This window comes from Morone saxatilis, unplaced genomic scaffold (assembly GCF_004916995.1).
Source record: "Morone saxatilis isolate NCDOM2014 unplaced genomic scaffold, NCSU_SB_2.0 Contig8, whole genome shotgun sequence".
Taxonomy (NCBI): Eukaryota; Metazoa; Chordata; class Actinopteri; family Moronidae; genus Morone; species Morone saxatilis.
In genome coordinates, this window is record NW_023340257.1 from 2,527,914 (window position 1) to 2,540,517 (window position 12,604).

The 12,604-nt window shown below is 41.4% G+C and overlaps 1 protein-coding gene across 2 annotated transcripts in view; it reads left to right on the forward strand.

Annotated features, from left to right (window-relative positions):
• Positions 1-1,716: 1,716 nt before the first annotated feature.
• The window catches only part of tpst1 (tyrosylprotein sulfotransferase 1), a 47,497-nt gene continuing 36,609 nt past the window's right edge, over positions 1,717-12,604 (forward strand). For both annotated transcript variants that reach the window (XM_035680313.1, XM_035680314.1), the window contains exon 1: positions 1,717-1,925. The gene's annotated coding sequence lies outside the window, so the exon portion shown is untranslated. The remainder of the gene's footprint in view (positions 1,926-12,604) is intronic.

Consider the following 12,604-nt stretch of genomic DNA (forward strand, 5'->3'; position numbering starts at 1 on the left):
TTTTTTCAACCAAATCAGAGTTGGTGATTGTTGGAACAGTGTAAAGACGGTTTTGGTGAGTTTCATTTTGTGTCATGTTCACTTTGAATGAAGTAATGATGTTACAGTGATATGTGAGGTAAAATTACCCTTTTTTTTAACCTTTTTGTCAATAAAGTCTGGTGGTGAGTAATGGCAATGAAATTATCTGCTGCACTCACTGTAGCTAAAGCTACCGGGCTAGTCGCACAAGAATAGCAGAGTAAGAGCAGCCATTTACAGCTACACCTGATTTTTTAATCAAAAGTGACAGCTGAAGAGTGACAGGAAAGTGGAGAGAGAGAGAGGGGGATGACACGCAGCAAAGGCCCACAGGTCGGAGTCCTGTGGCTGCTGCAGTCACGCCTGCGCTCAGCCTTGGTACATGGGCTGCCAGCTGAACCAGGTGAGCTACCCGGGTGCCCCTATAGTTCTACCTTTACCTACACCATTTTGCACCGCTTAACAAAGCAAAAAAGGAACATAGTAGTAAAGTAGAAAAGGCTACCAACAACAAGTTTGGTTAAGCAACAGGTCAAACCAGAGTCAACATCGGTGTGGATTTCCAGGGAAACATCTGGTTTATTTTGTTCTGGGGGAGGGTTATTTTCCTGAAATATGTGAAACTATGTATGAATGAGACATGAGGTAGCTGGATACGATTAGCGAAGACAATGCACTGTGCTCCTCTCACGTACTGTGTGTTCGTGTGTTGGGGGACTGGCTTTTGTGGTAGACCTGAAGGGAAGGGGTGGAATTCTTCTTTTAAAATCTAGCCATCTCTTGCTAGTTTCTCCAATGTACCTACCCTAGCTTTAATCGATAATTGATAGTGACTCTGATTTTGTCTCTGCTTGTATTTTCTGATGCATTATTATCTGTATTTGAAAGTGGCAGAGCTATGCTGGATTGCACAGACAGTGGGAGGAATAAGGGTGTAATTTGGGGCCCAGCATGTTTCATATGACCATGATTGGAACTGTTTTATAAATTTACATAGTAGGGCAATGATTCCCAAAACCCTAACACACTCTGGGCCAGAAATCTCAACTTCAGTAGCACTTACATACACCAAACCTTCTAGTTGTATGCCTATTTTTATTCTGAAGGTTTTTATATATCATTTCTAGTCTGATTTATCACATTCACATTTTATTACTAAAAACTTGGTAAAATATTTTCAGATTTATGGCGTGATTAAAATATATCCAAATAACCCATATCCAAAATGATCTCTGTAAGAATTTAGTTTGAACCTGGTTTTATCCAATACTCAGATATCTACTCTGAAAATGAATGCAAATTAGCCTTTTTTTAAATGGACAGTGCCTAATTTGCATATTTAAACGTTAATTTTAGAGAACTTGCAATACAAAAAACAGTTGTCTTAATGTAAGTAATTAGCTGAGTAAGTTTCATGATGATATCTATTAGTTAAATACTTTCAACCTATTCACCTGTAGTGTCTCATCTTAAAGTATTTTAAAATGAATAAATACACAAGTGATTCATTAAGTTAAATTGCTCATTGCCTTCTTGCTGAACCTGAAATTAGTCATGATGAGTTGTCTGTGCTTTTAAATCTACTGTAGTCCCGCCCTCTGTCGTATTGGCCAATCAGCAGCTCTGACACACAACCCCTCTATGCATTACAGACCAATCACAGCTCGCCTTTCATCGCCAGTGGAGGAGTCCAGTTGTAGCAGTCTGGTTGGGTCTCACCACCTTCAGTCTACTACCAGCGCAACAAGCCTCTCCACCGTGCGACTGACGCGGTCTATGTACACAGAAAATGCCCGGAAAGTGACTCCAGAGGCCGGCAGGACTGTCCGGACATTGGCACTGGATTCAGTGAAGGTTTTCCAACGGACAAACCCGAGTCTCCTGCGCCGTCTCGGCAGCATTAGGTAGGTTTTTCGGCGCTGTGGTGTTGCTGTAATGTCCCTCTGCTCTCCTTCCCTCTAGCCCGGGAGCTGCGACAATTAAACACACATTTTTGGCAGGGGGGTTTTTTAATAACCCCAATACGTCGTTTCTTCACCTTAACATAGCTGCTCTTCCTTTTAAAATGGGGGTTACATAATAGCTAGTGTTTGCATGTTACGGTTCAAGACTGGAGAAATGACCTCAGCTGATATAATCACGTACAAATGAAGTCCATGTCAAACAAATGCATTTAGCCGAGGATGTATGTTGACAGATAGCACCGTTACGTGCCGCCCTCAGGGGGAACGCCGCGCCGAACTGTACGTCTAATGTGCCGTGATTATCGACGAACGTAGTTAGGTTACACACCTTGAAGATCACCGAAGACATTTTATAAATTTTAAGAGGCAACTCTATCACCGGGCAGCACGTATTGATGAACGAGACATCATTTAATTGCAGTATTTTTGAAGGTTTGGTTTGAGGTTACGTATAACAATAACAGATAATGGAATGTGCTGGGGTTATGTTAAGTGTTTTGGCCTGTGAGTGCAGCAAGGGTCGTAAACAAATATCCTGTCTCACTTAATCACGTTGGTTAAGCTCATGCAAAGTAGCCTACACCATAGATTAGGATGAGAATGTGTTGCTATTGTTACACTTCCTCACATAGAGAAAACAGTTATTTTCTCTTCCAGTCTTTCAGACACCTCACAGATCATGCACTTTGGACCACACAAACCTGAATATTCACATTTAACTTTTCCTCCATTTTCAGACATTACATTAACATTACATAGTAAGATTATCTTGCACATAGCAGATATTCTTTATACTTAACACTGTGATTTTGCACAATCCTACACAAACAGAACAGCTTTTCCTATTAATGTTCTGTCTTTTGTTTTTATAATCATGCTTTGCCAATTTTTTTATTTGACTTGCAGTACTTTGCTTTCATCTTTATTTATACTTTTCTCCAACTATGTTTATTGTAATGCGCCAATATACCAAGGCAAATTCCTTGTATGGTAAAGCCTACTTTAGTACTACAGATTCTGATTCTGAGACAGCAGCATTGTTGTGTTTGTCCCATGCTGCTGAGTGAAATGATCACTACTGATAGCTTCATATTCCCCTCCATTGCTAACTGAAGATGTAAGACTGGCAAGCAAATATAGGAAATGCTTGGCTCCTGTGTCAGAGAAATGATTACGCTGATTTAAAGATTTGTTTATAGAAGTGTTTGAAAGCATTGAGCAGCGAGGGGCATAGACTACCAGTGTCTTGGTAGCCAGGAGCACATCTGCTGTGTGCAGGTGGTCCTAGGGGGGTAAAAAGACTGAAGTCCAGTTGAATTCATAGTATTTGTCAGAGCTGGCTGCTCTCAGTGGGTCGCTTCCACAGCTGCAGAGCTGGATCCGTTGGACTCAGGCTCACTTATACTCTCATGTCCTTGTCTGAAAAGAACACCCACTGCTGCATCACAATTATTACATTCAGTCAAGCAGCTGTCTGACCGCCGAGGCCAGCCAGGGTTTCAACTGCAGAGCAGTGCCCATATTTATGAAGTTCCTCCAAGGAGCGCTTGCTGCTCAAGGACTTACTGATGTGGGGGCCCACATTCATCAAACCTCCTAGAATAGTAGCACTGATGGCCGGAGACGTCAGCAGATCTCCTGCACAGCCTGTTCTCGCCCTGGAACACTTGATTGACAGATTTTGTTTCTGTGGCTACAAAATGTCCTTTTTTTGGTGGTTCTTTACTGTCTTTCATAGTGTTTGCCATTTTTGTGAGTTTAAGCTACCAAGCACCAGGGACGTAGGATTAAAATCACATTAATGGAGAACAAGACATAGCTACATATGTTCAGGAACAGCTCTGGGCCACCAGGTTTGGTGACCACCCACACGTTGGTCAGGTTTCCCTGGTGACTCACTGTAGAGCAGTGGGAAATGAATTAATCTGTTATTGTGCCTCGTAGTGTAGATGTTGTCTAACGGCATGCAAAGAAATACTAAAGTTTGGGACAGACAGGCTAGGCCAGATTTAGATCCAAATAACCAAATGTATTGATGCAACAAGCTGTCTGTGAGCCTGCCAATAGCTTTCCATGACTTTAAAACTGACATAAAAGGTTAATAGGTATCAGTTTTGTAATAATTTAATTTCTGTTGATGTGCCAATTGATCTTTAGCAGTTTCACCACAAATGTTCAGCATGCTAATTTCCTGTGGAAGGTGAAGCGTTGCCAACACAAATGGAAACACTGAAACCAAAAAGATGTCGTGTCTGAGTGAGAGTCTGGCCTCTAACACTCAGATATGGTGATGAAATAATGAATTAAAAAAATAATTGATTGACAAATTGTGACTGTAACTTTGCATAACGTGCATTGCAAAAATACAAACTTATTTACTTTAATTTGTTAATTGGTCTTTATATTTTAAAGCAGCTACAAGGACCTTTCATTTTGTTTTGATTCTGGCACCCACTGTGGACAAAGGTGGTAGTGTTTCTAATGCCTTCTTTCATTGACATAAAGCGGAATCTGACTGAGTCCGCCACGGTGAGCTTCACACGGATGGTTTTGGTTGTTTAAGTAGGTCATGTAGAGGCATCAGTATTACATTTAGACTGTTTCATAACCAGTTAAAAGTCCTTGTAGTAAGTTTTAAGATTATTATTGTATGCAGAAAAATTAGTTTGCAGTTTGTAGTTACAAAGCTAGAAGCTGGATATTGTTCATAAAAACATCTCATATTATCCACAGTGTTAAGAGATCATACCATTGTAAGCTACATTTCTACAAATCCATCTGCTGACCACTTTCCAAAGCAGACAGTAGAGTCACATATGTGTTGTCCTGCCCTCCAGGCAGCCACTGGTTTGCATGAATTGAAAATGTAGCATAAAAATGAAGTTCCAAAGATGCAATAGTTGCTTGATGTAGGAAATGTTTCAGGGTGAATACAGTGGCAAACCTGCCTTTGTTTTCTCTCTATTTTTGTTTAATACAGTGCCAATGTTGTAAAACCAGCCAGTTTCATGTCCCAGAAAGTTGATAGTAGTAGCAGAGTAAAATGACAGAATTTACTGCCTTCTTGGACAACTACAAAACATTTAAATATAACCAGCAGTAAAGTCTGTGGGATTTGTTGTAAATACCGTAGCCTAAAAACTAGGGATGCACGATATATATCTGGGCTGATAAATGATATTTGATAATGGGACATTTATATTATTCTGTATTATTCCAATAATTAAATTATAGCTAATAAATTCTAGGTTAATTAAATAACAAATATTGAATTGAATTCTTATCCAAATGTTTGAAGGGCTTTATGCTTTATGAAAGGGTTTTGATGCAGTTTACTCGAGAAAATAAAAAACATTTGAAGAATCAGAATTGTTCTTTGTTCTTGTTGTGTTAACACTAGTGATGTTTGTCAGTAAGACCAGACACATAGAACATGAAATCATCCATCTCTCACCCTCCGGCATGCATAGACTACAGGTTATGAACTAAAATTCAAAAATGTGTAACGATCTTTATTGGTATGAAGAAAAACATATTGTGCATCCCTGCTAAAAACATGCAAACCATTAGTATTGTCGGAATGAAAACGGTCTCCAGAGCAACACTCCTACACTAACAGTCTCACGGCCTTACAAATTGTATTCGTACTAGTTGAGCCCCCCTCCCACCATAACACACACACACACTGGCTGTCTGGTCACTGGCAGATTTACTCCCCCGTGTTTCACTGCCAGTCACTTTACTGATTAGTGATGTGTCATTCACTGTTTATAACCCCTGCATTGTGGTAGTGAGTATGCATCTGCTGGGCTGTCAGCTGCACCGCCAAGGTGAAGTTGATTTACCCAAGTGTTGCATTGCTTTAACGTGGGATATTGAAATTGATTATGCTAGATGCACTGACGGAGCCTCGAGCACATTCAGATGCATACAGGCATGACTCTTGTGGTTCGAGGTGAGACGGTTTCCTGCGTGAAACTGCATGGGTGCACTCTAGTGTGACATGGGCTGACATTGGGAGTTTAATGAATGTGAGTGGTCGGGGAGTGACGATTCATGATGGAGGAACAGTTCCGATCGTGTACGGTCAGGTTTCAGTGTGCTCGGCCTTTACTCGGATCTGCCATCTGCAGTGATCTAAAAGTGGGTGACAAATAAAGAAACCAACAAAGGGTTTTAGTAAGGTGTTGTTCCATTCTTGTCAGAGCGAGTGTGTTAGTGGGTTTATGAAGGCATTCCCCGGTGTGTAGTATAATAGTTACTGAAAGGCTGTGGGCTGTGTTTGTTGCCACACGAAATAATTATTAGTCTCCGTTTAATGCAGATGTTACTGTCTCTTCTTGTGCTCTTCATAGCTGAGTTGGTCCAGACTGTGGTCAGATAGTGAGCTAGCTAGCAGCTACCAATCAGGTCAAACGCAATAATGTGAACTCGAGGTAATGCATTTTGGAGGTGCGGAGCTGGAAGCTGCACGTATCAGATGGTTGATCGTGTTTTGTCTTGTGATGCTATGCTAGGTGTGAGGTCATTTAGAAACAGTGCCGTGTTTACATAGTTTGTCTTCCACAGACCACTGACAAATTTATTTTTGCAGTGTAAAATGTCCCGCTCAGGGTGTATCATAGTTACAATTCAAAAAAGAATACTAACCTAAGGGATATGTATCAAGATAGTTTGTTTATGTTAAAGAAGCTGCTGTCTGCTGATATATTTATCATATATTGATATCAGCATCTGCCTCAATAATGCACTTTTGGTCAGGCTATGCTTCCCCATACGTAAGCAGATTGAAAAGTTTGTGTGGATGGTGCATTTATGTGTAAAATCATCAGCTAGTTTGAGAATTCTTGGCTGTTTTGATGCTTAATGCTGCCACAGGGTCTTCTACTACAAACACATCCACCGCTGCTGGGAAACCTGAATAACCAGATCAAGGTAATAGCTGGATTAAAGCATTCCCATGATTCACAGTAAGCTGATTTTTCTCAAGGCTGGACCGTGCTCCTCCATCTACCCGGGAACAAACGTGCACAGCTGTCGTTCGGAGGTGTTCATGTGTCTGTTCTCTTTTATAGCTGCCTGCATTTGGAGTCTAACGTTAACATGTTGGGTTCCATTGTTCAGACCGGTCTCCTGACAGGAAGTCAGATCAGCTTGTTTTGTGCTGTGGCCCACAATGCCTTATTGAGTTTTTGGAGGTGTGTGCGTCAGTTGCTCTATGAGCCTCTGTTAGCTACGGTTACCCACAACACCCTTCTCTGTGTAGATCCAGAGAGACGTTCACCGGCGCTTTCAAGTCCCTCCCCAATCGGAGCTAGATTCTTTTTCTTTGTATTCATTTATTTTGTATCAAGTGACTTTTTATTGATGTGTCTGAAAGCTCACGCATGATATTGTGATATTCTGTTCATAATCGAAGGAGGAGACACACAATGAGCCAATGAAGATTCTAACTCTTCAGGTCCAAGTCTTCAGGTCACGCTGCCAGTTGTTCTCATTACAGTTTCAAATAATGTTTTAATAATTGCGACTGACGCTGGTGACCGATGCAGCACTTACATACTGGTAAATAAACAACTGGATGGAACCGATTTTCCAACCAATTTTCCTTCATATCCCTCATACCTTTGTTGCCAGTATGGACGTCCAGGTGTCCTGGAAACCCTGCAGAAAGGCAGAAACGTTTCTATCTTCTTCATTCAGTAAATTTGTGTGGAGTCAAGTTTTAAAGACTAATGTCAGCAGCCTGTTTCTGCTGCTCCTGTGAGACAGTCGCTCATTTCAGTGTCAGTGGTGGTCACCGGCAGTTCAGTATCAGTCATGTGAGTGAATAAAATGGATCATATTTTGTGTATTTATTTGGATCCTTTGCAGCCTGCTACATTATAAGGGATTTCCTTGTCAGAGCAGCCTTTATTGTCCTTGGTTGGTTCTGAACAAGGTAATCTAATGCTCTGAGCAAATCACAATAAAGCAACCACTCCCTGTCTTATTCACTAATTATCACTTCATTTATTTGCTGTGTGTGTCATTAATGTGGTTGAAATTTTAGGTTGACTGTGAATTTAATGCAATTCAAAATAAGACGTAACAATGTAATAATGTTTTCCCGTCGCTACAGGCCCAGTGTTTAAACAAGCATTAGAGGAGATGACTGTTGCCAGGGGGCTGGGTTTTTCCTGTCTGAAGAAATGTCAGATTGTCTCGCTTTAATTGCACACCATCCACTCTGAACACGCAGACCAGGTCCCTGCAGGTCATAAACAGTGTGACAGGTGCGTAAGCAAATGAAATCCCCCGGGAACCCAAGGTTGACTCAAGGTTTGTACAAATAATGTGGTTTGCCCCATCCCTTGTTTATTTGCCCTGTAATCCTTGCAGATAATGCCTGGATGCAGAGGAACAGTAGCTATGTATTAAGAAGCAGAAAGTAACATCAGTGGATTAGTTTGCACACGCCGCTTCATCACTTTACTCCAACTACGCCTGGAGAAAGACATCTCTTTTCTCATACAGCGTTCTAGCTGTAGGTTTATTGGATTTGTTCTAGCATGTGATTTATGACGGAGCCTAAGGGGCAGAGGTTGTGGACAGGGTAATGGCCACAGTCCTGCTGATTGATCTTGCAGGAATGTGCCAGATCACAGATCTGATTGGAAACTTAATAAAGGCTGGATCATTTGTCAGTAAGAGGATGACAGTTGGAGACCGGGGCTGCACAAGCATGGTCACTGTGATGACCTCTGCCTCTCTGTAACATTGTCATTTAGCTTCATATTATTAGTCCCAATTATATTCAAATGTGGTGCCATTCTGTATGATGTGAGTTTCTGAAAGTTAGAGCAGCAGCAACGTTTGCCATGTAAAGATATAGTTGAGTCATAGTGTCCTGATCAGAGACTGACATTGCTATCACAGCCTCTCTGTGGTTTGTTTACAAAGCCCGGAGTAGAGCGACTGAAACTTCCTGTTTTTCTCATCTAAGTTGGTAAATTAAGGATTTCTTCTGACCAAACCAGAGTTGGTGATTGTTGGGATAGTGGAAAGACTAACATGGAATATTCTGGTGTGCTTTATTTCCATTTTGAAGGAAGTTACAATAGTACGATGATATGCAAGGTAAGGTTACCATTTTTGTCTATGGAGTCTGGTGGAGAGCATTAGCAGCTGTTTCTGGTTAAACAAAAGGTCTATCTTTGTAGGGATCCTTTTCATACTGTCAGGCACTTAGAATAACAATCTGAGCCTGTCCGTGTCAAAAACAAGAACTGTTAGTGGACGTATTTTGACAGCACATTTGTCCCCAAGGATTGCCTATGGTTACGCCATAGAAGCCCATTTTGCGGCTATTCTCTCATCTAACTCAGTGGATTTATGGTTTATTTTGACAAAACCAGAGTTGGTGCTTGTTGGACAGTCTGTGGAAAGACTAACAAAGACAGCTGTTAGACAAAGTTTTATTTTAATTAATGAATGCCATAGTGCGACATCTAGTGGCAAGTGAATTTTGTGTATATAACCTTTTAATGCCTGTGCAGATGTTTTTGGATGGAAGCTACTGATACTTCACTAACATGAGTGTTCCTTCCTCTCTCATGGGTTTCATTTTGAACTAGGACAACTGGACAGAACACTTTTTTCCAGTTGAAAGTGTGGTAATGAACAAGGACACAGTGTCATTGGTGCAAGGCACCAGAGTCCAGACCCATCCAGTATCATCTTATGCGGAGCTGCAGCAGTGGTTTCAGACCTGCAGTTCCAGTTAAGTGTGAGGAAAGGAACAGCATCAGCAACTCTTTAAAATTGTCCTTTCACAGCTTGCGCCCTTTCACCCTTCTGATGTCATGTATCATCAAATAGAGGGAAATGGAAATGGAAGTGGAAATTGGTCACAGCGCTTGTTTTAAATATTGAAGGACTGTTAATGAGAGCTTTTCATATGCACATTAGAAAATTGAGTGATTGTTTTATTGCACAGGATTAGTATTGGAATGCAAAACTGAATTAGAGCTGAAACAATTAGATCAATCAATGGTCCGATCAACATAATAATTATCTTAAACTATTTGGTTGTGAAAATAGTGAAAAACGAGAATCATTCTCTGGTTGCAGCTTCTCCAGTGTGGGGATTTGCTGCTTTTCGCTGTGGTCTGCTGTCATTGTGAACTGAAATCTTTGGACTGTTGGTCAGTTACTCGATTAATCCAAGAAATAATGGGCAGATAATCAAAATAATCCTTAATTGCTGCCCGAATGTAGAATTTTGTTATAACTATTAGATATGCACAATGCAGTTTTCAGTTCTGATCCCAAAACGATACTCTGTTTCCTGAATATATCTGCTGATACCAATACTGATACTGCTTAATTAAACTGGTGGTATTGTACAATGCAGCACAACTTCCACCCCCTCGGATTATTGCCTTTACACACTTTTGCTTTTCTGCGTTTGGATACTATAATATCATCAATTTAAGGATGTGTTGAGCCAGCTGTACCTAACTAAAAGACCACCGGGTATCTTTGTAGAACGGTTAAATTACTAATACATGATTCATTTGCGCTACTACATTTTGACTATGGGCTTGAAATTGCAGCATTACATCATTCATAAAACCATCAGGCTAGGGTTAGGGTTAATATTTGAATTGGGTCAATGTCTGTGCCTGATATTGGTCCCAAATACTTGCTTGAGTCTTGCTCATTAGAGAAAATGGGAAGAAAAAGTTCTACAGTGGGACGAGTTACTTCAATGAGCTTGGTTATGTTAAAATGAGGGTGGAAGTGGTCCATGAGAGGTGACAGAGGCAGAGGTGTTCAGCTCCTCAGTGTTCTACAGATTGCTCAGGCCAGCTGATTTCCCCCAGCCTATGACAGACGGAGTGATCATTCATCCACTAATCACTGCAACATTTAATCGAAGAAACCTTTTAACCTGGCTGGCATTCTTATCAAGCAATTAATTCCAGAGCAGAAACAGCTAAGAAGTGAGAGGAACATTTGTAAATCTGGTTTCCTGCTGTTATTTTCATTTCCTCTCCTTCATTCCTCCTCTCTCACCCAGAGGTGCAAAGTCACCCTCGTTATTAAGTGTCTGTGTGGTTTGGTTTCACCGTTGCTCCGTGGAGAGCAGCCTCAGCCTCCAATGCTTCCCCTAACAGATCAATGGGAAAAATATCCTGTGAGGAGGATACAATATCAGTAACAGGAGAGAAGAGCCTCAATTAATTTAACACAAACACATTTCAGCCCCGGTGCAACCTGTAACACGACACTGCTCTGAATCTCAACCGCAGTTTGTTATCAGTCGGGCATTTATGATGCCTCACCTCTGATGGGACCAGCTTAGAGCAGCCTCACATTGATAAGTTGGTTAACAGTTTAGCCAAACGTGTTATCTAAATTATGTTTCAGTATTGCTGGGTATCGAATATCGATTCTTCTTTGTGGATTAAAATGATTTATCGTGTGTCCAAAACTGTAAAGTTGTGGAAGTTGGAATTTGATCACTACTAGTTTTGGCCAAATTAATATTAAGCCTAGAGGAAAACTGTAGTTAAGTGTAGTCAATTGGCCGGAGACCACAGCGGAAAAATCAGATCAGCTGTGGTGATACCAGCCAGGCATGTGTCTTATAAACGCTTTCATCATGAACCCTGCGTCATTATAGAAGGAGGAATAAAACTGGGGTTAAATGTGTCACTACTAGGCCTACATGTGAATTATAGACAGTAGCCAGGCATACATTTCAGTTTTGGTGTCACACCAAAAAGAAGAGTGCTGTATAGTTTGACTGGCCTGTGACTCATCGGTTTCTCTTTCTCACCTTTCATCTCTTTCTTTCTCACCATCTTTCACTTACCTGCTTTGCTTCCTTTCACTGCCTGCAAAACTCTCCTGCAAAAGGTCTGTTCACTGTTAGAGTTGTTCCGATTCCGATACCGACCCACATCATACAATACAACTGCCTAATACTAAATAACTGGGGGAACTATTAGCTGGGCACCGAGCCATCCGGTAATCCAGATAAATAACTTTTATCGTATCGCTCGTGTCCAGACGGATCGGCGTTTTCGGGTGTGAAAACCTTTATTTTTTTGAAAACGGTCCCAAGAGTGGGAAAAAATCGAAAACGCCGGATTGCCCGGAGTCGCCTGGACGGCGAAAAGGCAGATTTTTCTGAAACGAGATGTATTTAGCCGCCTCTCTAGCGCTTTAACCTCAGCCGCGCGCTTGACGACCCATGATCGCGCTCTCCTCTGTGTTATTGAGCTTGTTGTAAACGAGCCGTGACCTTTATTATGCTGGCTCCATGGCTCCATAGTGCTACTTAGCTTAGCTCCAAGCTCGCATCAACGGCTCTGGACCACAGCGTGTGTGTCTGTTGTTGTCTGTGTCCACGTGATCGATTCCCTTCCTTAAAACAGCAGCTGCAGGTTGCAGCAACAGCGCATGTTTTAAGAGCTGCGAAGAAGAACTGTACCAGGCTTAACGGAGCTAACCAGTAGAATAGATTACTAATTTATAAATGAGCGTGGTATCGATCGGTGCCTGAAACTCCAGTACTCGCCGCATACGATGCCAGCATTTCTCGCAGTATCGGAGCAATTTCCAATTAT